This window comes from Equus quagga, chromosome 2 (assembly GCF_021613505.1).
Source record: "Equus quagga isolate Etosha38 chromosome 2, UCLA_HA_Equagga_1.0, whole genome shotgun sequence".
NCBI lineage: Eukaryota > Metazoa > Chordata > Mammalia > Perissodactyla > Equidae > Equus > Equus quagga.
In genome coordinates, this window is record NC_060268.1 from 41278300 (window position 1) to 41302613 (window position 24314).

The 24314-nt window shown below is 37.6% G+C and overlaps 1 protein-coding gene across 2 annotated transcripts in view; it reads left to right on the top strand.

The window, feature by feature from the left end:
- The first annotated feature begins 1323 nt into the window (after positions 1-1323).
- Positions 1324-24314, top strand: part of CTDSPL2 (CTD small phosphatase like 2) — an 86083-nt gene continuing 63092 nt past the window's right edge. Inside the window, exon 1 of one of the 2 annotated variants that reach the window (XM_046654067.1) lies at positions 1324-1473. The gene's annotated coding sequence lies outside the window, so the exon portion shown is untranslated. The remainder of the gene's footprint in view (positions 1474-24314) is intronic. The other variant, XM_046654068.1, reaches the window with a different exon arrangement.

Sequence of the window (24314 nt, forward strand, 5' to 3'; positions counted from 1 at the left end):
TCTCCCCGCTACCTTCCCTCCTAACTCCTCTGGTGCACAGAACTACTTCCTCACCTGCTCAACGCACTCTGAGGACTTTCCCATCTGTTGTTTGCTTTACTTAGACACTCTTCCTTTGTAACATCAACTCTTCCTTTATGTCTTAGATGTCATCTCATGAAAGGCTTCCCAGATCCCCTCCTAGCACCCCTCATGTCCTCTTATAATGCCTGTCAAGAGCTCCTTCTTGTAGTCATTTTATCACATTGTATTTAAATTGTTCTCTGTCTTCTTCAATAGACTGTGAATTCTAGGAAGGCAGGGTCCGTGTCTGCCTTGTTCCCTTTTGCATCTTTCGCATCTAGTATGGTCCTAACATATTGTGGTTTTTCAATAAATATTTCATGAATGAATAATGAGAGTGACCCGGAGTTTTAGTAAACAGGTAATGCTCTTTCAACCACTAGACTTGTTTTTATGATATACCACTAGGATTGGACGCTCCGGATTGATACACTTTCACCCTGTGAGGTTGACCATCCTTTCACCCACGCCTGCAGGTAGGAACACATTTGTCTGATTGATCTGACTTCTCAGCAGAACCACCGCCGACAGCGCTCGGAGCTGAAGGGCGTGGGTTTGTATGACAGATCCTCGAGCAACTGCTATGCCCTCTAGGCAGTGAGCTGGAAAGAGGACCTTCACGGGCCACTGGGATCCCAGGAAAGACGAAAGATTCATCTCATCCTGGCCTTGGGCAGCGATCTTCACACACTACCTTCTCCAGCGCGCCAAGCCGTTAGTCCCACCCCGTCCCACTCGGCTCCACCCACTTGGCGCGCCCGGGTTACTAAACCCTAGCCGCCAGGGCGCGCGACGCGCTCCTAAGCCCCGCCTCCGGGGCGAGGGCGCGCTCCCCCTCCCAGTTCTGCCTAAGCAGTTCCGTTAGCAGCAGGAGGAAAAACCGTCCTTCGGATCCCCGCCTCTCCACTCCCAACGCTTTACTCCCTACTCCCCCTGCGACCACTACACAGCCAGCTACGGAGGCCCCTAAAGTACAAATATCCCCCAGGCGCTGGCGTATCTTGATAGGTTTTGTGCTTGTTTCTCCATCCGGTGCTAAGGCCTTGCGTTCAGTTTTTGTCAGGAATTCGGGCTCGCGAGTTTCTTCCGGCAGCAGGAACTCCAACGCTCTTCACGGAAGTAAAAGTTGTGTTTTTTTTTTTTTGCCGCTGTGGCCGTCCGCATTCCTTCCCTCCCACCTCGCGGAATTGTGGCGGGAGGGGGAGGAGGAAGCCAAAGCGCCTGCGCGGAGAGGCCGCTTTCCATCCGGGTCCCTGTCCGTGCGGTGCAGCAGGTCGGTAGGCGGGAAATGGCGACTGGCTGAAGGAGCTGGCTCTGTTGCTGCTGCTGGCTAAGCGGGAAAGACACCACACATTGCGCAGTCGGGACCATCGCCGGAGCCTGAGGACACTTCTCTGTCGTCACAGTTAGGTAATCCCCCTCGTCCAGACGCTGCCGCTGCTCCCAGCCTTAGTCCTCCTCCTCTTCCAGGGCCGTCTGCCGGGATCTCCTCCCCTTCTCAACCGGGTTCTCCAGCGGCTCCGGCGCCTTGGTAGGCATGCACTATTGGCGCCTCGTACGTCCGCTGTGTGGAGCTGCTTTTCTCTGGACTTTCCCCTGGGAACAGAAAAGGGAGCTCACTTCCCGCCAGCTTCGGCTCTCAGGCTGCGGCCTGTGTTGTGATTTCTGGGGTTAGATTTCACTTTGCTACCCACCCCCACCTCGGTCTCACGTTCTTAGTCCCAAACCCTGTGGTCCCTCCGGGTGATTGAGTTAGATCAGCTTTTCTTTTATAATATTCCATTCTACATGGTGTTTTTCTTGGTCCACCTGATGTTTTTGGTATTTCATTCTCTGTAGTAGGGTGCTTTTAGGGGGGCGTTGCTCTATCTCGGTTTTTATAAACACCTTTTGAGGATCTGGAAGAAGAGATTTCACTAAGTTCTGTTTATCTTCTGTACTGTTAAAATGTTGAGTTGACATTGTTACTTTTTCAAATCAAGAGCGGTAGTAAAGAACAGCCCATGTGGAAGGCCTCTGGTTTCTGTAGTGGTCAGTTAAGGGTGAATGTTATCGTCTGTAGTATTCTACGTTTTCTTTGGGTATTAAATGCCTCTGTGGATGTTTAGTTTTGCTTTCTTGACTTGAATTCCGTGGTAAATAATTGCATAAGTAAATCGTGTTTATTTACTTATCACCCTAGTGGTGGCTGGATGTGTGAATGATGTTAAGCACTTTATAGTACCTTAGGGAAGCCTAAAGAGATACTGCTCGTAAACTGCCCTTAGATCCTGAAATGAAATGTACTTAGTAAATGTTCCTCCAAGGCAGGGATTTATCTTTCTGATGCTAATGAAGCAGTACGAAGATTGCTACCCAACATGGGTATACAAATTAGTGACTTGAAGTGATAGATTTATCTTCGCAATTTTCAGATTGTAGATTTCTTTATATACCTTCTCCCGATTCTTGGCCAAGTTTTAAATTGTTATTAGTTGTCCAGCTGTTAGCCTTATAAAAGCAAGGAAATGGCTAGTTGAAGCTAGTTTCATGCCTTTTTTTTTTTTTTTACACTGCAGACCAGTTGTCCATAAAGAGAAGTAGTAAGGAGGCTGTTGGTGTTTTTCAGAATTTGTTTTTGGATCTCGTTGAAGTTAGGGCCTTTGTAGTGTTTTTTTTTTTTTTTTAAACTAATTAAATTAAGTCTTAATGTGGTTTGTAGTACGTATCATTTGATGTTTGTTACTCAAAGGCTTTCACCTCTCCAGAGGTCCAGTTTAGAAGGCATCACTATTGTTAGCATGATATTAGGATTAAATTTCAGTAATAAACAGGAGCACACAAACATCATTATAGTCGTCATTTGGTAGATTTCCCCCAAGGTCATAAAGACTGTCAAGGCAAAGTGTAGCTCTTATGTGAAGCAATCTTTTAGGATTGAGTTGAACTTCATACTTATCTTCTAGGACCAAAAGGATATGGGGTGAGAATTGAAGGTGATGGCATGTTAGATACTTGCTGAGTCAATTTGTTTTAAAAATAAGACCAAATATGTGACTTAAAAGGGTGTAAAATAAATTATTGGTCTAGTGTAGGCTTCATCTGTATTTTAATGACCTCTTTGGGTAATTTATGAAGCATTAATATTTTTAATTTTCGTTTCCAGGTAGCTGAGTGAGCATTGTATGTAGACTTTGTCTTCAAGAATTCTCCCAAATTGTTTTAATTCTAATTTATTCAGTACCTGTGCTCTTTTAATTCTCCTCAGTGGGGGTTGAAAGGATGTAAAAGCTCTAAATGGTATAGTTCTTAACCTCTGTGGACTTGTAGCTGTATAGAAATTCCAAGTAGGATTGCATAGAAAAAACAAATAGGATTGGTATGTTTTATAATATTCCATTCTACATGGTGTCTCTCAGGCATTTCATTTGAGCTAGTAATTTTATTCTTTTTTCACTCTTAAGAAATTAAGAATTGGGGAAGTTTTATCTTTCCCAAATTCATTTAGTTGATCCCATGTTTGAGATTTCTGGCACAAGATTGTTATATAATAGAGTCCATCCAGTTCTGGTTAAAAAAAACTTGGACTTTTTGTTCAGAAGGGATATACTAGACTATAGGCTGATAACTATAGAATTAGTTGCAGATTGAATAAAATGGTATTAAATTATCTCAGTCCTAGGAGACTATGGTTTGGATTAATGTGATAAAGAAGAAAGTGGTTTGTCAGAATTCAAAATAAACAATATCTAATTATGTTTGTAATTTACCAAGTTGTTGTGAAAGCGTAAAGTAGAAGAGACACTTTTAAGTCATAAATACATTAGTTCCCCCCTTGTCCACTGTTTGGCTTTACACGGTTTTAGTCACCACTGTCACCCTCTGTCTGAGAATAACGCTATGGTTGCAATGCCTACTTCATTCACCTCACTTCATCTCATCAGGGAGGCATTGTATCATCTCACATCATCACAAGAAGGGTGAGTACAGTACAATGAGATACCTAGAGAGAGACCACATTCACATAACTTTTATTACAGTGTATTGTTATGGTTGTTCTATTTTATTATTAGCTATTGTTGTTAATCTCTTCCTGTGCCTAATTTATAAATTAAGCTTTATAAGTATGTATGTATAGGAAAAAACAGTATATATAAGATTTGGTATTACCTGCAGTTTCAGGCATCCACTGGGGGTCTTGGGATGATTTCCCACAGATGAGGGGGAACTACTGCATCAAAAGTGCTGAGAAGACCTCATGTATGGTGTGCTCTAAATAAGTCTTCCGGAGAGGTTAAAAAGTTCACTGACCAATTTAACTGGATTGACCATAGAGGGGTCCTTTGCCCCACCTTGAAGATGAGAAGATTTAACAGATACAGGACTTAGATAAAACCAATTTTAGTTTCCACTAAGTTGACATTTGCCGTGAGGCATACATCTAAGACAGACATATATTCTCTACTGGTTGTATGACTACATTCATTTTTAATTTAAACTGTATTAAATTGTACTTGGATCTACATTACAAATAGATAGACTAGGTGGTTGACTATGTGGTATAATTTGAGAATTGCCGATGCCAAACTTTGTCTCTCTTCTGTGTTTTATGAAATTCTTTCTAAAATATTCTGTTTAAAGTCACAAATTCTCTGGAAGAGAAACTTTAAACTCTTGTATTTTATTGACAATGTTAGCGCAGGTTAGTTTATCAAATAAACTCACTGATACCACAAACAGCAGGTGAGGGTTCAGAGGCAGTGGAATATAGAGGAAAGCTTTTATGTGCTGACTGATGAGAAAAGGTTTGACATGTAGGAACATTGTCTAGGGGAGAAAGATATGGTTGGGGTAGAGTCATAGTGAGAAGCTTGGGCCTCTTGGAGTCCTTTGGGAATCTTGTGAATCTGTCAGTAAAGAGGGGTGAGACTAAGTGTGGTCTCAAGAAGAATCACGGGACCTTAAGGACAAATGTGATTTAATGGTTTGACCAGCCATTTTGTTTGTTTACCTCATCTGCAGGTCCCCCAGTTAGTATGGTATTTTTAGAAAAGAGTGAAAAGAAACACTAAAATACCATTTAAAAAAATAGTGTTATAAAGTATTTGCATAAAAAGTCTTTTAACTTTAATGTAGGGTCACAGTAGGTCAGTTGACTGTATTAGTGAACCCATATTTTATGGTATTTATAGGCTCTCCTGTATTAATTTAGAGAGATTGTAGAAAAGGAAGTATGTCTAGATTAAACGTGGATCATCAGCAGTGCTTTGACTTCAAGTTCTAGCAATCAGGTTTTCATAATAGCTTTAATAATTTAGGACAAGGAAGTATGTTTGCCACTTTGATGAAAGAAACATGAAACTGTCCTATTAGAAGGCACTTGAATTCTTAAGAAATAATTGGGATTTAGTAATAATGGCTTATGTAGTTTGGGAAGAAGTTTTTCTTTTCTTTGGACTGAATACTTCTATATTGAGAAATTGGAAACTAAAAAAGTAGAGATGTTACTAAAAATAAATAAGAAGGGGAGGAGTAAGACCCTGTAAGCAGCATAACCTGACATTTTAAGTTTTTCATGTTGACCAGTTAAGGTAATCTTTAAGTAGGAATTTAAAAGTACATTTTATTAAAAGAAGAGTATGTTATTTGTTAAAGAAAAATATCCAGAACACATAAGCATCTTTTTAGATGAGAAAAAACTATGATTTTAGTAATAATTGCTTCCTTCCTGATATTCCACAAGTATGTATGACTGTCCAGTTGAGTTGAAAATGATTAACCCCTCACTGGCCTTACAAATATCTGCTTTAGTGTATTTTGTTAAATAAGATAATTATACAATACTTTAATTTTCTGATGTGCCAATAAAGAGTATTTGGACAATATTCACAATCACATTTCAAGCAATCAAGCATTTTTCCTTCATTGGGAATATACCTTTTTATTTAAATTTTTTTTAGTAATAGCAAACAAAAGGGCACTTCTGTTAGAGAATTATGATTATACCTTATCTTTGGCAATTCAAATAAAAATTCTTTGTAACCTTGTTTTCAGTTTATCGCAATCATAATGATTAGTTTTTCCTTGGTAGATAGTGACAAGAATAGTGGGAAATTATTTCAGATACTTAATGCAAATTTATTTTGGGCAAAAATCTTGAGGTTTTACTTTATAATTTTAAAGATTTTTAGTTAATAACTATTTTTCTTCTTTGTCAACATCTCATTGATTGTTTTCTTACTATCAAATTAATGTGTTCTGCGGGTTTCAGATTTCTACTGGCCAGATTTACTGGAGAGTAAGTTTAATATAAAGTTAATTTTCTTTAAATGAAGTTTTTCTTGAAAGAGTATAAATAAGTAGTTATATCTTTCCTCTTGCCCAGTTTTGGTGAGAACTACTTAAATGAAAAACACTCTTAGGGAAATTCTGCCAAAATTAAGTTCCCTTTTTATCAGATTTTCTTTGTTGATGTATCCAATATGTACATTGTAATTTGTATGTATACAGATGACTCTAGTAAATTTAAAAAATAGTATGTTGGAATATATATATTCCATAGAAAGGACAGTAATATGGAAAATGATAGACTAGAGTGACAAGTTTCCTATGTACTTTTTGAGGGGAACAAAAGCTTCGCATAAGTATTGTGGTACTCAGTTCTTATTAATCATAACCAATATTTTTGCTACAATAACACATTGTGTTTCAAGTTTTATTGATATGAATTTCTTTCATACCATGTAATAGATTTTTTTTTCCAAGATGATTAAAGTTAAACAATCTCCAAATTATTGTTCTATTAAAGCTTAGGTTAAAGAAATACAGGTGTATCCTCAGGAGAAGGACATACAGTCTCATTCTGTTTATAACACATATTGATTTTGCCCTGATGGTATTTCTTCTGAGAACATACAGGATTTTAAGTTGGGGTGCTAATGGTAGTATTTTAAAACATATACCTGAATGACTGTACCTAAATATTTTTGGTGATCAACAAACTGAATAATGCCATCTTTAAAAAAATCCTTCATATTTTCATGGAACATTTTAGTCATCAATATCTAACAACCCACATATTTTGTTTCTCTAGAGAAAATTAATTGATCATGGTTTTAGAAAAAACAGTCTTCTTTTTTTGGTTGTTATTCATTGAAGAAAACTTTGAGGGGGAAAAAACCCGTAATTTTATCAACCTAACTCAGTAGCTCTTTTATTTTTTGTATATTTCCTATATTTTGACAAATATTTTTGGTTATAAGTTTATTATATTTAGTAGTTTCTGAAGAATCCTATAATATTAGCTAATAAAAAAGAGAATAATCATATGTCAAAGATAATGACCCAAAAAGACCGCCTATCTTTATCACACACTTGGTTGGGAAGAGTTTGCTGAAAAGAATCTCCCTGTTTTAGAGTCAATGCTTTATATAATACTTCTCTGCTTACTCCTTCTGCCCTAGTTGACTTTCATTAGGTGATAAGTGGGAGAGACAGAGAAATCTCTTCCTTCTCTGAAGTCATTTAATGAAAACTTAGGGAAGTGATGGAGAATAAAAGTGGACAGTTGCAATACTTGAAGCTGTCAATTTCAGATTAGTCAGGCTGGAAATATAGACAGTGAAAACAGATGGTGACACTTTTGAATATGTCATTTGGTATCAACTAAGGCAGTGATTTTCTGCTTTTTCTTTGACGAATATAAATGTTAATACAAATTTAGTAGTGATACCGTTTGTAATAGAGTGTAAATTAACAAACCTGTAGAAATTTAGAGCTAGAGGAGACCGAAGGAGTCATCTAGTCCAGTAACGTCTTTGTTTTATTAATGATGAACCATTCTGAAGACTTTTTAGCATGTAGTAAATGTTTGTCTTAATTAGGATGCTGTTGGATGAGTTGTATGTGATAGAAGGATGAAAACAGCTCAGATTAATTAATGACTCATCTCAAATTTTGGCAGCTCTTTTTTTAGGTAAAATTTACATGTAGTGAAACACACAGATCTGATGTCCAATAACTTTTTTTTGCTGTTGAGGGAATGAAGTGCTAGAATGATTGCATGACTTAATCAGTGTCTTAGCACTATCATGGCTAAGTAACGATGGATTCAGGACTGGTACCACCTAGCCCAGGGTTGTTCCTCTAGGAACTCCCTCAGAATCCTACTCTGGAACCTTACATGCATATATTCTTTACATAGCCAACTTATAATTTATATATACCTAAATTTTAGGGAAAACTTAGACTTTGTTGTCTATAAAATTTGATTTGTGATCTGTATACAATTTTTTTTAGTACTTTTTACCCACTTTTGTTTCCCTCTTCTCTCCTTCATTTGGCAAACCTTTGCTTGAAAGAATGAACATTAGGTTAGTCCTAGATAATTTGTTAAGAATCCTTCATATACAGTGTGCTGTTTTGTTGTATTGATAGAAATTTGTGTGCTCAAGACCTCAATAGCAAATTATCAACTATGTTTATACTTGTATCATTATTATAGTCTTGTTATTAACACAAGACAATTTGCAACCATAATTGTTTGCTTCAAATATTACTTGGTATCAGGGATTTTGTGAAGAGGAAGGAAACCTTATGAGGAAGGAACATTTTTAGTTTTATTTATAGGCCCCTTTTTGTGAGCAAGAAGTGATTACTGCAGTAAGGATTGTGTTTCAGTGAATAGTCTTTTCCCCATTCTCTAGTCTCTTTGAGGAAAATGAGAAAAATTATGGTTCAGTTCAGCAAAGATTGAATTATCTCATGTGCCAGGTTACTGGAGTTACAGATAAGATCTCTGCCTTCAAGACTCTTAACAGTTTAGTGCAGTTTAAGATATAAGATTATTTCAATATGATTTATTAAGAGCTAAGGTGGAGAAAATCACAGGTTTACACAGGCTTGGGGGAGTGGCGGTAGTTACTTATTGGGGTGCATGATGCTTGGGCTGAGCTTTAAATGATGACGATAAGAATTAGTTGAAAGGAAAGAATGTTTGAGGTAAACAGAAAGGCAGAGCAGTGTGGGCAGGAAACTTGTTACTGGAGTGCAAAGAGTGAGGCAGCAAATAGCAATGAAAGAAGACTTGGAGAAGTAGAAGTAGATCTTGTAGGTTTTGCCTATAATGCCAGAGTTAGTCTTTATTTTGAAGGGAGTTGATGGAAGGAACAGGCACGTTTGCGGGGTGTGGAGGATAGGTTTAAAGGGGACAAGACTTGAGAAATATTTGAGTTAAAATCGTCAGGATTTGGTGATTGACTGTAGGGGGAGCAAGGGAGAGGAAGAGTGACCAGGATGTTTAGGATGGTTTCTGGCTTGGTTGATTAGGTACATGATGGTAGCATTACTTGTGATCAAGAATATGGTAGGAAAAATACAGTAGGAAGAGCAGGTTTGGGTATGGATTGGGATGGGAAAAGTGAATTCACTTTTGGGTAAGTTGAAATTGAAGTGCCCGGTGAAAGTGTTGAGAAGGCTTTGGATGTGAATCTGAAATTTAGAGGTGATAGAGCAACTAGCAGAATTAATACTGCAGTTTATAATGAGCAGTTGGAAGAGGCTTGCTCCCCCCCTACCCCAATTCTTTTAGCTGGGCTGCAGGTAAATAGAAAGCAAACTTCATTGCCCAGTTTTAGATTGCCGAGCAATCACCTATTTCTATTCCGGAGGTGAGATCCGGTTCATATGTTGAAAAAGTGGAAATGTTTTATATTGTATACTTTCCCCCCAGTGTCATTAGTTCTTAGGCTTAAAAATGTTATTGCTCCCCCCTTGCTGTGTTTGTTTTCTGATATAATCTACTTAAATTATATCATTTTCATTCATTAGATTTATTTCCCTAGTGTACTCATTTCCCAATCTTCACTTTTTTTATTCTATTATTACTGATAATACAAAAGAACTTATCTAGTAATAGAGCTCTAAAGAACCTAGAGGATGTGTTAAATGCTAACATAAATAGTAGGGTTACCAAGATGAGGCTGTGTATGTATGTTTAAAACTGTTTCCTTTATTTTTTAAGATTAGGTAATAAAATTAGGTTATTGCAGATGTTGTGTAGGCAGTTTCTGACTGGTACTTAGCCCAATTAATTTGTATTGTCTTTGTTTGGTTTTAGTATCAGGATGATGGTGACCTCATAAAATGAGTTGGGACAGGTTCCCTTCTCTTCTATTATCTAGAAGACTTTGTGTAGATTTTTTGTTTGTTTGTTTTGGGTTTTTTTAGATGTTTGGTAGGATTCTCCAGTGAAGTCATCTGGGCCTGGAGTTTGCTATGTTGGAGGCTTTTCCTACAATTTCAGTTTTAAAAATAGATATAGGACTGGTCAGTTTATTTATTCTTGTGTGCACTTTGGTGGTTCATATTTTTTGAGGAATTTGACCATTTCATCTAAATTATTGAATGTATGGGCATAAAGTTGTTTGTAATGTTCCATTATTTTTCTTTTACTGTCTGTGGAATGTCTACTGATGTTCACTTTTCCATTCCCGATATTGGTAATTTGTGTCTTCTCCCTTTTTTTTCAGTCTTACTAGAGATTTATCAGTTTACTGATCTTTTTAAAAAAATCAGTCTTTGGTTTCATTGAATTTTCTGTTTTTAACCTTACTGATTTTTGGTTCTCTTGAATGCTTTGTCTCTTGACAGTGGGTTGTATATTCTTCCTTTTTTGTGTATATTGCAATTTTATTTAATGCTGCATATCACGAACAGAACGATAAAGACTGAGTAAATAGTATTCATACCAGGAAAATTGCATACCCGGACTTTTATTGTGGGGAGTTGGGTTAAGCTGAATTTCAGTTTTGTTGTTGCAGAGGGTGGACCCTTGACTTCAAATTTCTCTCGTTACTTTGTGCTTAGGCTACAAGTTGAGGTGTGAGAAAGTGTTTCTCAGTTTTCCTGATCGATTCTCAGGTTATGGCTTTTCCTATGCACTTGTGCCTCTATGTGGAATCTAGTGCTTCTGACCTTCTCCCAGTGGTAGATCGCTGTTGTGTTAATTGGTGCTTTTTGACCTGGTGGTGGAGTCACAGAATGTTTTTGTTGTCTTGGTTCAGTTTCAACCTTGGATAGGCCCTGTGTGTCTGTCATTAGGGATGGGGCTCTCTCAGTGATCCTGCTCCTCTATGCCAGAGTAGGTCTTGTATCTTTTCAGATCTTGTTTGGAAGAGAGTCTCCTGAGCCTTCCTCCATGGTAGGAGATGTCTAATGGCGTTGGTATAAGATCTTGGGCCCAAGACTTTTTCCTGCCTCTCCCCTAGTGGTGAGGGATTTTTCTTTCACTCTACTCTCATCCTTAGTTATAGTTATGTTTTCGCTTGTGCCCCTGGGCTGACTGGACTTGCTGCCCCTCCCTCAGCCTTAAAGTCTTTGTTCCTTAGGGGAGAATGATCTGATTTGGGCTTTGATTTTTCCCGTAGTAGAGGATGTTCTCCTCTTCAGCCTTGCACCAAAGAAGACGACTCTTTCCAGTCTCCTGTTCTCATATTGTGAGCACCTGGTGGAGGTCTTTGGCAAAGATCCTGCAAATAAATTTGAAATCCCTTTGTGTCTAAGGCTCCCAAGAGTACTACATGCTTATGCTAGCCCACACTTTGCCTTTAGGAGTTTATTAACAACTTTCATTCAATTCTTTTTTACCTCCTTTTATGGTACCACCATCTGTCTTTTCTTGCTGTGCTACAGGTGAGCCCGCACTTCCATCCTGTCTCTCCTAGAAAGGGCTTGTCTTTTCTTGGATCTTTATTTGGTTGCCCTCAGTCCTCAGCTCTCTGATGGGTTCCAGAAAAGTTTAACTTTTTAGTTTATCCAGTTGTTTTATTGTTCTTAGGCTGGTAGGGGCATTTTTTCCAGCTTTCTATTGTGTAGGCAGAACCTAATTAATGTATAAAAATGGATCTTTAGGCAAATTTCCAATTAGTTAGAAGAGCTCTCCTCTCTTTTTTGGAGCTATAGTTTGTAATTCCATGACTTCTTTGGCCTCAGTTTGCTTGGGATAAACTCCCTTACCTTCTTGGTTTAGACCAAAGGAAAGGGTTCAAACTGGTTAGATTGATGGTAAAGAAAGAGAATAATTCCCCAACTGGCCCTAGATTGCTTTTTCCTCTTCTCTAAACACTGTAGTTCCCCCAAAACTATCTTTGGTCAGTACCTCCTCTACAATTTTTATCATCTTTTCCTGGAAGCCCTCTTTCTCCCCACCCTGCTTATCCTTCCATTCTATTTCCTGTTATGATAAGCTCAGAAAGATAAAGTATATACTGAACTTTGAAATCTAGAATTTAGATGAAATACTTCTGTAATTTTTATACCTGATCCACCATTTTTTTTTTTTTTTTGGTCTACGGCTTGTTTTATGTCTTTTAAGAAGTAAATATTTAAAAGGCAAAATAGGAGGGCAAATTTTACTTGGTCCTCTTTCCTGTACTTACTTCTGTCTCCATTCTGTTCTTCTCCTTTTCACTGTAGTTTATTAAAAAAGAGGTTTTGTTTTCCCATTCCAGAATCCTTGTCTTTCTCCCTGTTGGGAACCTTTACCTTACTCTGTCATTAGTGGCTTGGAAAAAGGGATTAGATAAAGATATATAGCTTCGTTAAAAAATTGTGGTAAAATATATATGACATAAAATTTACTATTTTCAACCATTTTAAAATGTGCAGTTCAGTGATATTAAATACATTTATCTTGTGCAGCCATTATCACTATCCACCTCCAGAACTTTTTTGTCTTCCCAAACTGAAACTCCGTGTCTGTTAAACAATAGCCCTCTTTCCCCTCCTTTCCCTAGGCCCTGGCAACCACCATTTTTTCTGTCTTTATGAATTTGACTTCTCTAGGTACCTCGTGTAAATGAAATCATCTTAAATATTTCTCCTTTTGTAACTGACTTATTTTGCTTAGCATAAGTTCCTCAAAGTTCATCCATGTTGTAGCATATTGCCGAATTTCCTTCCTTTTTAAGGCTGAATAGTATGCCATTGTATGTATATACCACATTTTGTTTATCCATTCATCCATCGATAGACACTTTTGCCTTTAACTTTTGGCTCTTGTGACTAATGCTGCTGTGAATATGGGGGGTACCCATATCTATTTGAGTCCCATCTTTCAATTATGTTATTTTATTTTTCTTAAAGATTGGCACCTGAGCTAGAATCTGTTGCCAATCTTCTCTTTTTTTTTTTCCTTCTTCTCCCCAAAGCCCTCCCAGTACATAGTTGTGTATTCTGGTTGTAGATCCTTCTGGTTGTGCTATGTGGGACGCTGCCTCAACATGGCTTGATGAGTGGTGCCATGTCTGGGCCCAGGATCTGAACCGGTGAAACCAAGGGTGCCAAAGTGGAGCGTGCGAACCCAACCACTCGGCCCCGGGGCTGGCCCCACCTTCTTTCCAGTTCTTTGGAGCATATACCTAGAAGTAGAATTGCTAGATCATATGGTAATTCTGTGTTTAAATATTTTTGAGGAACTACTATAGTATTTTTCACAATGGCTATACCTTTTTGCATTCCTCTCAGCAGTACACAAGGATTCCGATTTCTCCACATCCTCGCTGATACTTCTTATTTTCTGTTTTTTGATAATAGCTCTTCTGGTGGGTGTGAAGTGGTATCTCATTGTGGTTTTGATTTGCATTTCCCTAATGATTAGTGATGTTGAGCATTTTTCATGTACTTACCATTTGTGTATCTTCTTTGGAGAAATGCCTGTTCTTTTGTCCATTTTTGAATTGGGTTATTTGGGGGTTTTTTGTTGAGTTCTAGGGGTTTTTAAAATATATTCTGGATATTAACCCTTCATGCGATATATGATGTGTACATATTTCTCCCATTCCATGGGCTGCCTTTTCACTCTGTTGATAGTGTCCTTAGATGTACAAAAGTTTTTAATTTTGATGTAGTCCAGTTTATCTTTCTTTTTCTTTTGTTGCCTGTGCTTTTGGTGTCATATCCAAGAAATCATTCCCAAATCTAATGTCATGAACTTTTCCCTTATGTTTTCTAATTAGAGTTTTATAGTTGTAGCTCTTAACTTAAGGCCTTGGATCCATTTTGAGTTAATTTTTGTATTGGGTGTAAGTTACTGTCCAACTTCATCTTTTTGCACTTGGATATCCAGTTTTCCCAGCACTAGAGCTCTATAATTTTAACATGGGTACAGATAGGCCTTATGTTGAGATATGGAATATAGTTTTTTATATTGTTTGTATAATGGTTTAGATTCTGTATTTTCTGTTCAGTTATTTTATGGGTAAAAATATCCCATGGGAGCTGCCCTGGAACTCTAACCCCCATTTGTAACAATGTTTCTATGAGAAGTTTGATTTTGAGTTCCTAACTGCCAATTTGTAAACATAGCTGTTTGCAGGTTGACCCTGTTTTAAGGCTTTGCGTAGCCGGGGATTCTGCAGGAAAATAAACCATTGTGAATGACTATTTAGAAAAAGAGCAGAAGTGAAAAAAAGACTTTAAAGGGTGATGGGAAATTGGAATTTTGGTAACTTTTTAGTTTTAAAATTTTTGTTGGTAATAAATATGCTATTTTTACATTACTGGTTATTTTCTTGAAATTATCCAGAAATTGTTACTTAAAACATTTCTCTCATTTTTCTCTCCTTCATTTTCCTCAGTCATAAAATAGAAATAATGGACACTATGTTGTTGAAAATATTAAGTGAAATAATATATTAGAAAGTGCTTAGGACAATGTCTTGCATGTAGGGGTTAATGAAGGACAGCTATTGGTTATGTATCGCTGTAGCCTTTCCTGTATTCAGATAAATGTAGTTAAAAGAGGTTCTTTTATTTTTGAGAAGAATAGGTCGAGGGTTGGTTTTTCTGAAGTAGACAGGGAACTTATTAGAAAATCATCGCAATGTTTTTTACACAGTGCTTTGGTGCTATACTTGGTTGGATTATGTTTCAGTGTTGAGGTAAGCATGGACATTTAAACCTTTTTTTAGGATTTTAGTAATTTGTAGGAAATTCCAAGAGATTAACAAATATTTATTAAGATCCTCGGAAATACAGATTTCACTGTGTTTTGTTTGTTTGTTTGTTTGCTGAGTAAGATCGGCCCTGAAGCTAACATCTGTTGACAGTCTTCCTCTTTTTGTATGTGAGCCACCACCACAGCATGGCCATTGAGGAGTGGTGTAGGTCTGTGCCCGGGAACCAAACTCGGGCTGCTGAAGCGGAGTGCACCAAATTTAACCACTAGGCCACTGGAACTGGCCCTAGGTTATTTTTAAAGTATTAAATATAGTCTAGGGGCCAGCCCTGTGGCCAAGTGGTTAAGTTCGTGTGCTCTGCTTCTGTGGCCTGGGGTTCACAGGTTTGGATCCTGGGCGCGGACCTATGCACTGCTTATGAAGCCATGCTATTTAGAATAGTTTAATTTCCTTTCCGTTATAAAGTCACTCAGTGCAGGTCTAGATCAGGGGGTTTGAAAATTACTGACCACAGGCTGACTACCTGTCTTTCTAAACATAGTTTTAGTGTACAAAACCATGTCCATTCCTTTACATGTTACATATTGTTTTTGACTGCTTTTGCTATGCAGTGCCATGAACAGTATGGAAAACAATGAGCATAGCTGTGGACACTGATATTTGAATTTCATATAACTTTCACACTAGTGTCTGTAAGCCTAAAATATTTACTGTCTGGTTCTGTAAGAAAAAGTTTGCCTACATCTGGCCTAGATGCCCAAAGGATTTTTTCCCTGTTGTCATACAGTTCAGTAATTCTAAGTATGAATTACTTACAATATGTCTTGGTATTTGTTATTCTGGGTTGTTGTTCTCAGGTCTGTGTCTTTCAATACACGTTTCAAGCTTTTTCTATTCTGGAAAGTTTTCTTGTTATACTTTTGAATGTCTGATCTTTGACTATGTTCAATACCACTTTCTCTTGAATCTTCATTTTTTCTAATTTTAGAAATACTGCTTCTTTTGTGTCCATTTACTTCTTTATTTCTTCTTTTTTAGTTTTCATTGCTGAAAAGATTTTTTTCTTTTTAATTTTTTCTGCGTTCTGTCACTTGATTCCCCCCCCACCCCCAAATTCTGGTTGAATTTGTTCTTGTATTTGCATCTTTAAGCTTGCTTGGAAATAGTATTTATAGTTGATTTGGTTTTGGGGGGGAGGGGGGTATACTGTTTTTGTTATTGAATTTGTAATAATTTACATCATTGTGAAATTTCAGTTGTACCTTATTTCTTATCTGTCACCACATAAATGCTCTCCTTTGCTTAGCATAGTACCCTCCAGGTCCATCCATGTTGATACAAATGGGATGATGTTGTCTTCTTTTATGGCTGAGTAGTATTCCATTGTATATATATACACCACATCTTCTTTATCCAATCATCGGTCATTGGGCACTTGGATTGTTCCCATGTCTTGGCTTCTGTGAATAGTTCTGCAGTGAACATAGGGGTGCATATGTTACTTTGGATTCTTGATTTCGAATTGTTTGGGTAGATACTCAGTAGTGGGATAGCTGGGTCATATGGTATTTCTGTTTTTAGTTTTTTATGGAATCTCCATACTGTTTTCCATAGTGGCTGCACCAGTTTGCATTGCCACCAGCAGTATATGAGGGTTCCCTTTTCTCTGTACCTTCTCTAACATTCGTTATTTTTAGTCTTAGTGATTATAACCATTTTAAGGGGTGTTAGGTGGTATCTTAGTGTAGTTTTGATTTGCATTTCCCTATGATTAGTGATGTTGAATGTCTTTTCATGTGTTTCTTGGCTGTCTGTATATCTTCTTTGGAAAAATGTCTGTTCATATCCTCTGCCCATTTTTTGATCAGGCTGTTTGTTTTTTTGTTGTTCAGTTGTGTGAGCTCCTTATATATTATAGAGATAACCTCTTATCAGATATATAATTTGCAAATATTTTCTCCGAATTGGTGGGTTGTCTTTTTGTTTTGATCCTAGTTTCTTTTGCCTTGCAGAAGCTCTTTAGTTTGATGAAGTCCCACTTGTTTACTTTTTCTTTTGTTTCCCTTGTCTGAGAAGGCATGGTATTTGAAAAGATCCTTTTAACTTCACTGTTAAGGAGTGCACTACCTATATTATCTTGCAAGAGTTTTATGGTTTCAGGACTTATCTTCAAGTCTTTGATCCATTTTGAGTTTACTTTTGTGTATGGTGTGAGATAATGGTCTACTTTCGTTCTTTTGCATGTGGCTGTCCAGTTTTCCCAACACTGTTTATCGAAGAGACTGTCTTTTCTCCATTGTATGTTCTTGGCACCTTTGTCAAAGATTAGCTGTTTGTAGATGTGCGGTTTTATTTCTGGGCTTTCAGTTCTGTTCCATTCATCTGTGTGCCTCTTTTTGTACCAGTACTATGCTGTTTTGATTACTATGGCTTGGTAGTACATTTTGAAGTTTGGGATTGTGATGCCTCCAGGTTTGTTCTTTTTTCTCAGGATTGCTTTAGCAATTGTGTCTTTGGTTGCCCCATTCATATTTTAGGATTCTTTGCTCTATTTCCATGAAGAATGTCATTAGTATTCTGGTTGGGGTTGCATTGAATCTGTAGATTGCTTTGGGTAGTATGGACATTTTAATTATATTTATTCTACCAGTTTATGTGCATGGAATCTGTTTCTGTCTCCTTTATTTCATCATATATTTCTTTCAATAATATCTTATAGTTTTCATTGTATAAGTCCTTCACCTCCTTGGTTAAATTTATTCCTACATATTTTATTCTTTCTGTTGCATTTATAAATGGAATTGTTCTTGAGTTCTCTTTTTGTAAGTTCGTTACTAGAGTATAGAAATGCAACTGATCTTTGTAAGTTGATTTTGTACCCTGCATCTCTACTGTAGTTGTTAATTATTTCTAAGTTTTCTGATGGATTCTTTAGGGTTTTCCATATATAAGATCATGTTGTCTGCAAACAGCGAGAGTTTCACTTCTTCACCCCCTATTTGGAGTCCTTTTATTCCTTTCTCTTGCCTAATTGCTCTGGCCAAAACCTCCAATACTATGTTGAATAAGAGTGGTGCTAGTGAGCATCCTTGTCTTGTTCCTGTTCTCAGAGGGATGGCGTTCAGTTTTTCCCCATTGAGTATGATGTTGGCTATGGGTTTGTCATATATGGCCTTTATTATGTTGAGGTAATTTCCTTCTATCCCCATTTATTTGAGTTTTTATCATAAAAGGCTGTTGGATCTTGTCAAATGCTTCCTCTGCATCTATTGAGATGATCATGTGGTTTTTGTTCCTCATTTTGTTAATGTGGTGTATCACATTGATTTGCAGATGTTGGACCATCCCTTTGTCCCTCTGTCCCTGGTATAAATCTCACTTGATCAAGATGTATGATCTTTCTGATGTATTGCTGGATTCGGGTTGCCAGTATTTTGTTGAGGACTTTTGTTTGTTCATCAGCGATTTTGTACTGTAGTTTTGCTTTTTTGTGTTGTCTTTGGTATCAGAGTGATGTTGGCCCTGTAGAATGTGTTAGGAAGCATTCCATCTTCCCTGAGTTTTTGGAATAGCTTGAGAAGGATGGGTATTAGATCCTCTCTGAAAATTTGGTAGAATTCTCCCAGGAAGCTGTCTGGTCCTGGGAGTTTATTTTTTGGGATGCTTTTGCTTACTGTTTCAATCTCTTGTGATTGCTCTATTCAGATTATCTATTTCTTCTTGATTCAACTTTGGGAGGTTTAAGGAGTATAAGAATTTATCCATTTCCTCTAGATTGTCCATTTTTGTAGTACTTTCTTATAATCCTTTGCATTTCTACAGTATATGTTGAAATTTTTCCTCTTTGATTTCTATTTTATCAGGGCTTTCTCTCCTTTTTTCTTTGTAAGTCTGGCTAGGGGTTCGTCAATTTTGTTTTTCTTCTCAAAGAACCAGCTCTTTCTTTCATTGATCCTTTCTTCTGCCTTTTTTGTTTCAATTGCATTTATTTCTGCTCTGATTTTTATTATTTCTTTCCTTCTGCTGACTTTGAGCTTTGTTTGTTCTTTTTCTAATTCAGTTAGGTGTAGTTCGAGATTGCCTATTTGGGGTTTTTCTTTTTTGTTAAGGTGAGCCTTTCTTGCGATGAATTTCCCTTAAACCGCTTTTGCCACATCCCACATGAGTTGGTATGGTATGTTTTCATTTTCGTTAGTCTCCAGATATTTTTTGATTTCTCATTTAATTTCTTTAGTGGTCCATTGGTTGTTCAATAGCATGTTGTTTGGTCACCACATCTTTGTCCCTTTCTCAGCTTTTTTTCTCATAATTAATTTCTAGCTTGATAGCATTGTGAGCTGAAAAATGCTTGTTATTATTTGAATCTTCTTAAATCTATTGAGGCTTGCCTTGTTTCCCAACGTTTGGTCTGTCTTTGAGAATGTTCCATGTGCACTTGAGAAAAATGTGTATACTGCTGTTTGGATGGAGTGTTCTATATATGTCTATTAAGTCCAACTGGTCCAGCTTTTCATTTAATTCCAGTGTTTCCTTGTTGATTTTCTGTCTGGATGATCTTTTCATTGATGTGAGTGCAGTGTTGAGATCCCTTACTATTATTGTGTCATTATTACTGTCCTCTTTTAGGTTTGTTAATAGTTGCTTTATGTATTTTGGTGCTCCTGTGTTGGGTGCATAGATATTTATAAGTGTTATATCTTATTGTTGGAGTGTCCCTTTGATCACTATGTACTGCCCCTCTTTGTCTCTCGTTGACTGTCTTATCTTGAAGTCTATTTTAACATAAGTATTGCGACCTCTGCTTCCTTTTGTTTGCCATTAGCTTGGAGTGTCATCTTCCATCCCTTCACACTGAGCCTGTGTTTGTCGTTGGAGCTGAGATGTGTTTCCTGGAGGCAGCATTTTGTTGGGTCTTTTTCTTTAATCCATCTCACCACTGTCTTTTCATTCGAGAATTCAAACCGTTTGCGTTTAGGGTGGTTATCGATATATGAGGACTTAATGCTGCCATTTTATCACTCGTTTTCTAGTTCTCCTGCATTTCCTTTGTTTCTTGTCCTGTGTATTTTGGCCTTCCAATTGAGTTATGTAGTTTCTTATGTTGTCTTTCTTTGTTTTCTCTTTATTTATTATTTGTATCTCTGTCTGCTTTTTTGTTTAGTGGTTACCATGAGATTTGTATTAAAAATCTCATAGATAAGATAGTCCATTTTCTGACAGCCTCTTATTTCCTTAGACTAAACTGAGTCAGGCCCTTTCCTCTTCTCCTAAATTTTTTTTCTCACATCTTATTCCATGTTGTGTTGTGAGTTTGTGGTTAAAGTGACGAGATTATCTTTGTTTTTGGTGTTTTCTTTCCCTTTATCTTTAATGCTATACTTGAGTATTTCCTAACCTATTCTGATGTATAGCTACAATTTTCTGATTTTGTCTTCCTGTTTATCTCCTCACTCCATGCTTTGTAACCCTTTCTCCCTTTTGCTGTTTTTTAAGCTATGAGGGGCTTCTTGAGGATTTCTAGTAGATGGGGTCTCATGGCTATGGACTCCCTTAACTTTTGTTTATCTGGGAAAGTTTTTATTTCTCCATCATATCTGAAGGATGTTTTTGCTGGATAGAGTCTTCTTGTCTTTTGTCCTTCAGAGATTTTGTCCTCCAAAGATTTCAAGTTTTTCCCCTTCAAAGATTTGAATGTGTCATTCCAGTCTCTCCTAGCCTGTAAGGTTTCTGCAGAGAAATCTGCTGAAAGCCTGATAGGGTTTCCTTTGTAGGTTATTTTCTTCTGCCTTGCTGCCCGTAGTTTTTTCCCTATCATTCCCTTTTGCCAGTTTCACTATTATATGCCTTGCAGTAGGTCTTCTTACATTGACATATTTACGAGATGTGGTTGCCTCTTCCCCATGGATTTCCATCATCTTCCCTAGGCTTCGGAAGTTCTTGACTGTTATTTCTTTGAACAAGCTTTCTGCTTCATTCTCCTTCTCTTCTCCCTCTGGAATACCTATAATTCTTATGTTGCATTTCCTAATTGAGTTGGATATTTCTTGGAGACTTTCTTTATTTCTTTTTAGTCTTAGTTCTTTCACCTCCTCTATCTAAAGCATTTCAGTGCTCGATTGTGCTGATTTGATCCTTCATGATGTTCACTTGAGCGTTCAGGGAATCCATATTTTGTTTTTTCTCTTCCATTGTGTCTTTCCTCTCCAATATTTCTGATTGATTCTTCTTTATAATTTCAGTATCTTTTGTGAAGTAGCTCCTGAACTTGTTGAACTCTTTTTGTACATTCTCTTTTAATTCGTTGAGGTTTTCTTTTTTTTTAAAGATTTTACTTTTCCTTTTTCTGCCAAAGCCCCCTAGTACATAGTTGTGTATTTTTAGTTGTGGGTCCTTCTGGTTGTGGCATGTGGGACGCCACCTAAGCATGACCTGATGAGCCGTGACACGTCCACGCCCAGGATCCGAACCAGCAAAACCCAGGGCTGCCGAAGTGGAGCGTGCAAATTTAACCACTCAGCCACTGGGCCAGTCCCACGTTGAAGTTTTTGATGATAGCTATTTTGAATTCTCTGTCATTTAGATTATATGTTTCTGTGTCTTCAGGATTGATTTCTGGGTGTTTGTCATTTACTCTCTGGTCTGGAGATTTCATATAGTTTTTGATACTGCTTGAGGGCATTGTTCTGTTTTTGCACACTGTGGTATTATTTGGTTGCAGTTACTGCCTATTGCCACTGAGTGAGGGTCAAGAGCTGCGTATTTTGAGCCCTCTGTGTTCTGCTGAGATTCTAGGCACTGGAGCCCCTGCTGGCCGGGTAGGGGGAGGGGCACTTCCTTCTGCCTACTCTTGGGGTTTTCTTGCTTTGCTCTCATTGTCTGCTCTCCTGGAGTGTTGGCTTGTTGAGGTTTCCCGCTCTGTTGGCTTTCACCCTGGGAGTGGCTTTCCCCTAGGCTGTAAGCGCCCTCGGGACCTTTGACCGTCTCGTGAATGAATGTCCCTTCTCGACTTCTTCCCTCTTGGAGGCTGCCTGTGGTCCAGGATCACAGTCTTTTGGAGAGGCAGCAAAGTTTTCTCTTACCTTGTCCCACCTCATTCCAGGGGCCTCCTGGAGGCCTCTCTGCCCTTTGTCATATGGCTGCGTGAGTTTCTCAGACGTCTTTTGTGCTGTGTTTGGATGTCCTCTGTTGGAGTATGAATGTCTTTTTCGTTGTGTGGTGGAGGGGAGAGATTCCTGGGAGAACTCAGTCTGCCGTGATGCTGACGTCTGTGATTTGTTTTTATGGGCTTATCTTTTCTAATTTTATTGTGTGTAGGAAGTTAGGGGTTTTATTTTGCTTTTTTTGTTTTTTCTTATGATAACTCTATGAGCTCTGATTTAATTTGTTACTTTTTAATGTGAAGTTTGTTTTCCTGAACTTTTAGAAGGATATTTCATTGAAGATAGTTTTTATCTTAAATGGAGCTTTCTGTTTTTTTCTTGTAACATTCAGAAATACGGAGGATTACTGTCAGAGACTGCTTAGTTTATGTTTTTCTTCCCCACTTTTTCTAGACGTTCTCTTTGCTTTTCTCATTTGATCTTGTCCTGCTGTATTTTGACTTTATTCATCTCTTGCTTCTGAGTCTTGAACCCTGTCAGTAGCTCTGGTAGTCAGGGCTTTTGTTTTTGTTATTTATTTATTTTTTTTGGTGAGGAAGATTCGCCCCGAGCTAACATCTGTTGCCATTCTTCCTCTTTTTTTTTTTTTTTTTTTAAGATTTTATTTTTTCCTTTTTCTCCCTAAAGCCCCTGGTACATAGTTGCATATTCTTTGTCGTGGGTCCTTCTAGTTTTGGCATGTGGGACATCGCCTCAGCATGGTTTGATGATCAGTGCCATGTCTGTACCCAGGATTCGAACCAACGAAACACTGGGCCACCTGCAGCGGAGTGCGCGAACTTAACCACTCGGCCACAGGGTCAGCCCCAACCATTCTTCCTCTTTTTGCTTGAAGAAGATTGTCCCTGAGCCAATATCTGTGCCAGTCTTCCTCTATTTTGTATGTGGGATGCCACCACATCGTCGCTGGGTGAGCATGTGTAGCTCTGCACCCAGGATCTGAACCTGTTCACCCCAGGCTGCTGAAGTGGATCATGTGAACCTTAGGCTGCCCAAATGGAGCGTGCAAACTTAACCACTATGCCACTGGGCTGGTCCTGTTGTTGTTATTTTTTAATGGAAAGTATCAAACATATGCAGAAACTAAACAGAATGATATTATGAATCCCCATATAACCATCATTCAGTTACAGTAGTTAGTAACATTTTGTCTTTTTTGTCACATCTGTGCCTTCACAGACTCCCAACTTCCTCCTACCTGGTTGGTTAATGTTCATAAGAACTTTTTACAGGTGTTTATTTAGGTAAAATTTATATACTATGAAATACATAGATGTTAGCTGAAAGTTTTAACAAATCGATCCACATCCCTATCACAGCATAGGACATTACCTTTCCCCAAGGCAACTACTATTGTGATTTTCTTCTCCTTAAGTTATTTTGCCTCTGATACACTTACTTCTAATAATGTCATCAAATATATGGTCTTTTATGTCTGCCATTACTTGGCGTAATGTCTGTGAGATCTTTTCATGTTGTTGATGATATTAGTAATTGTTGCTTTCTGTTTCTAATTATTATTCCACTGTATAAAAACACCACAATATTCACCTTTTTGTTGCTGGGCGTTTTTCTTATTTCCAGTTTGGGGCTATTGTAAATAAAGCATTAGGAATACTTTTGTAAAAGTATGTTGTAGACCTGTTTACGTTTCTCTTGGATAAAAACTTAGAAATGAAGTTACCGTATCAAAAGGCTAGGTGTCGTTTATTAGAAATTGCCCTACATTTACCAAAAACCTTATATTCCCACCAGAGGAATATGAGAGTTCTCATTGTTCCACATCTTTGCTACCATTTATTGTTGTCAGTCTTTTTAATTTTTACTGTTCAAGTAGATGTGGATTAGTATACTGTTGTGATTTTAACTTAAACTTTTGATGATGATTAATGTTGAATATCATTTCATATGCCCGTGGCCAATCTAACTTTTATGAAATATCTTCTCTAATCTTTTGCTCATTTTTCTATTGGCTTGTTTGTCTTTTTTTATCGTCTTTTGGGATTTCTTTATACATTGTGTATACAAGTAGTTTGCAAGATATATGTCTTGTGAGTATTCTCCCAGTTTATTGCTTGCCTTTTGATTTTCTTTTTTTTTAAAGATTTTGTTTTTTTCCTTTTTCTCTGAAAGGCCTCCAGTACATAGTTCTGTA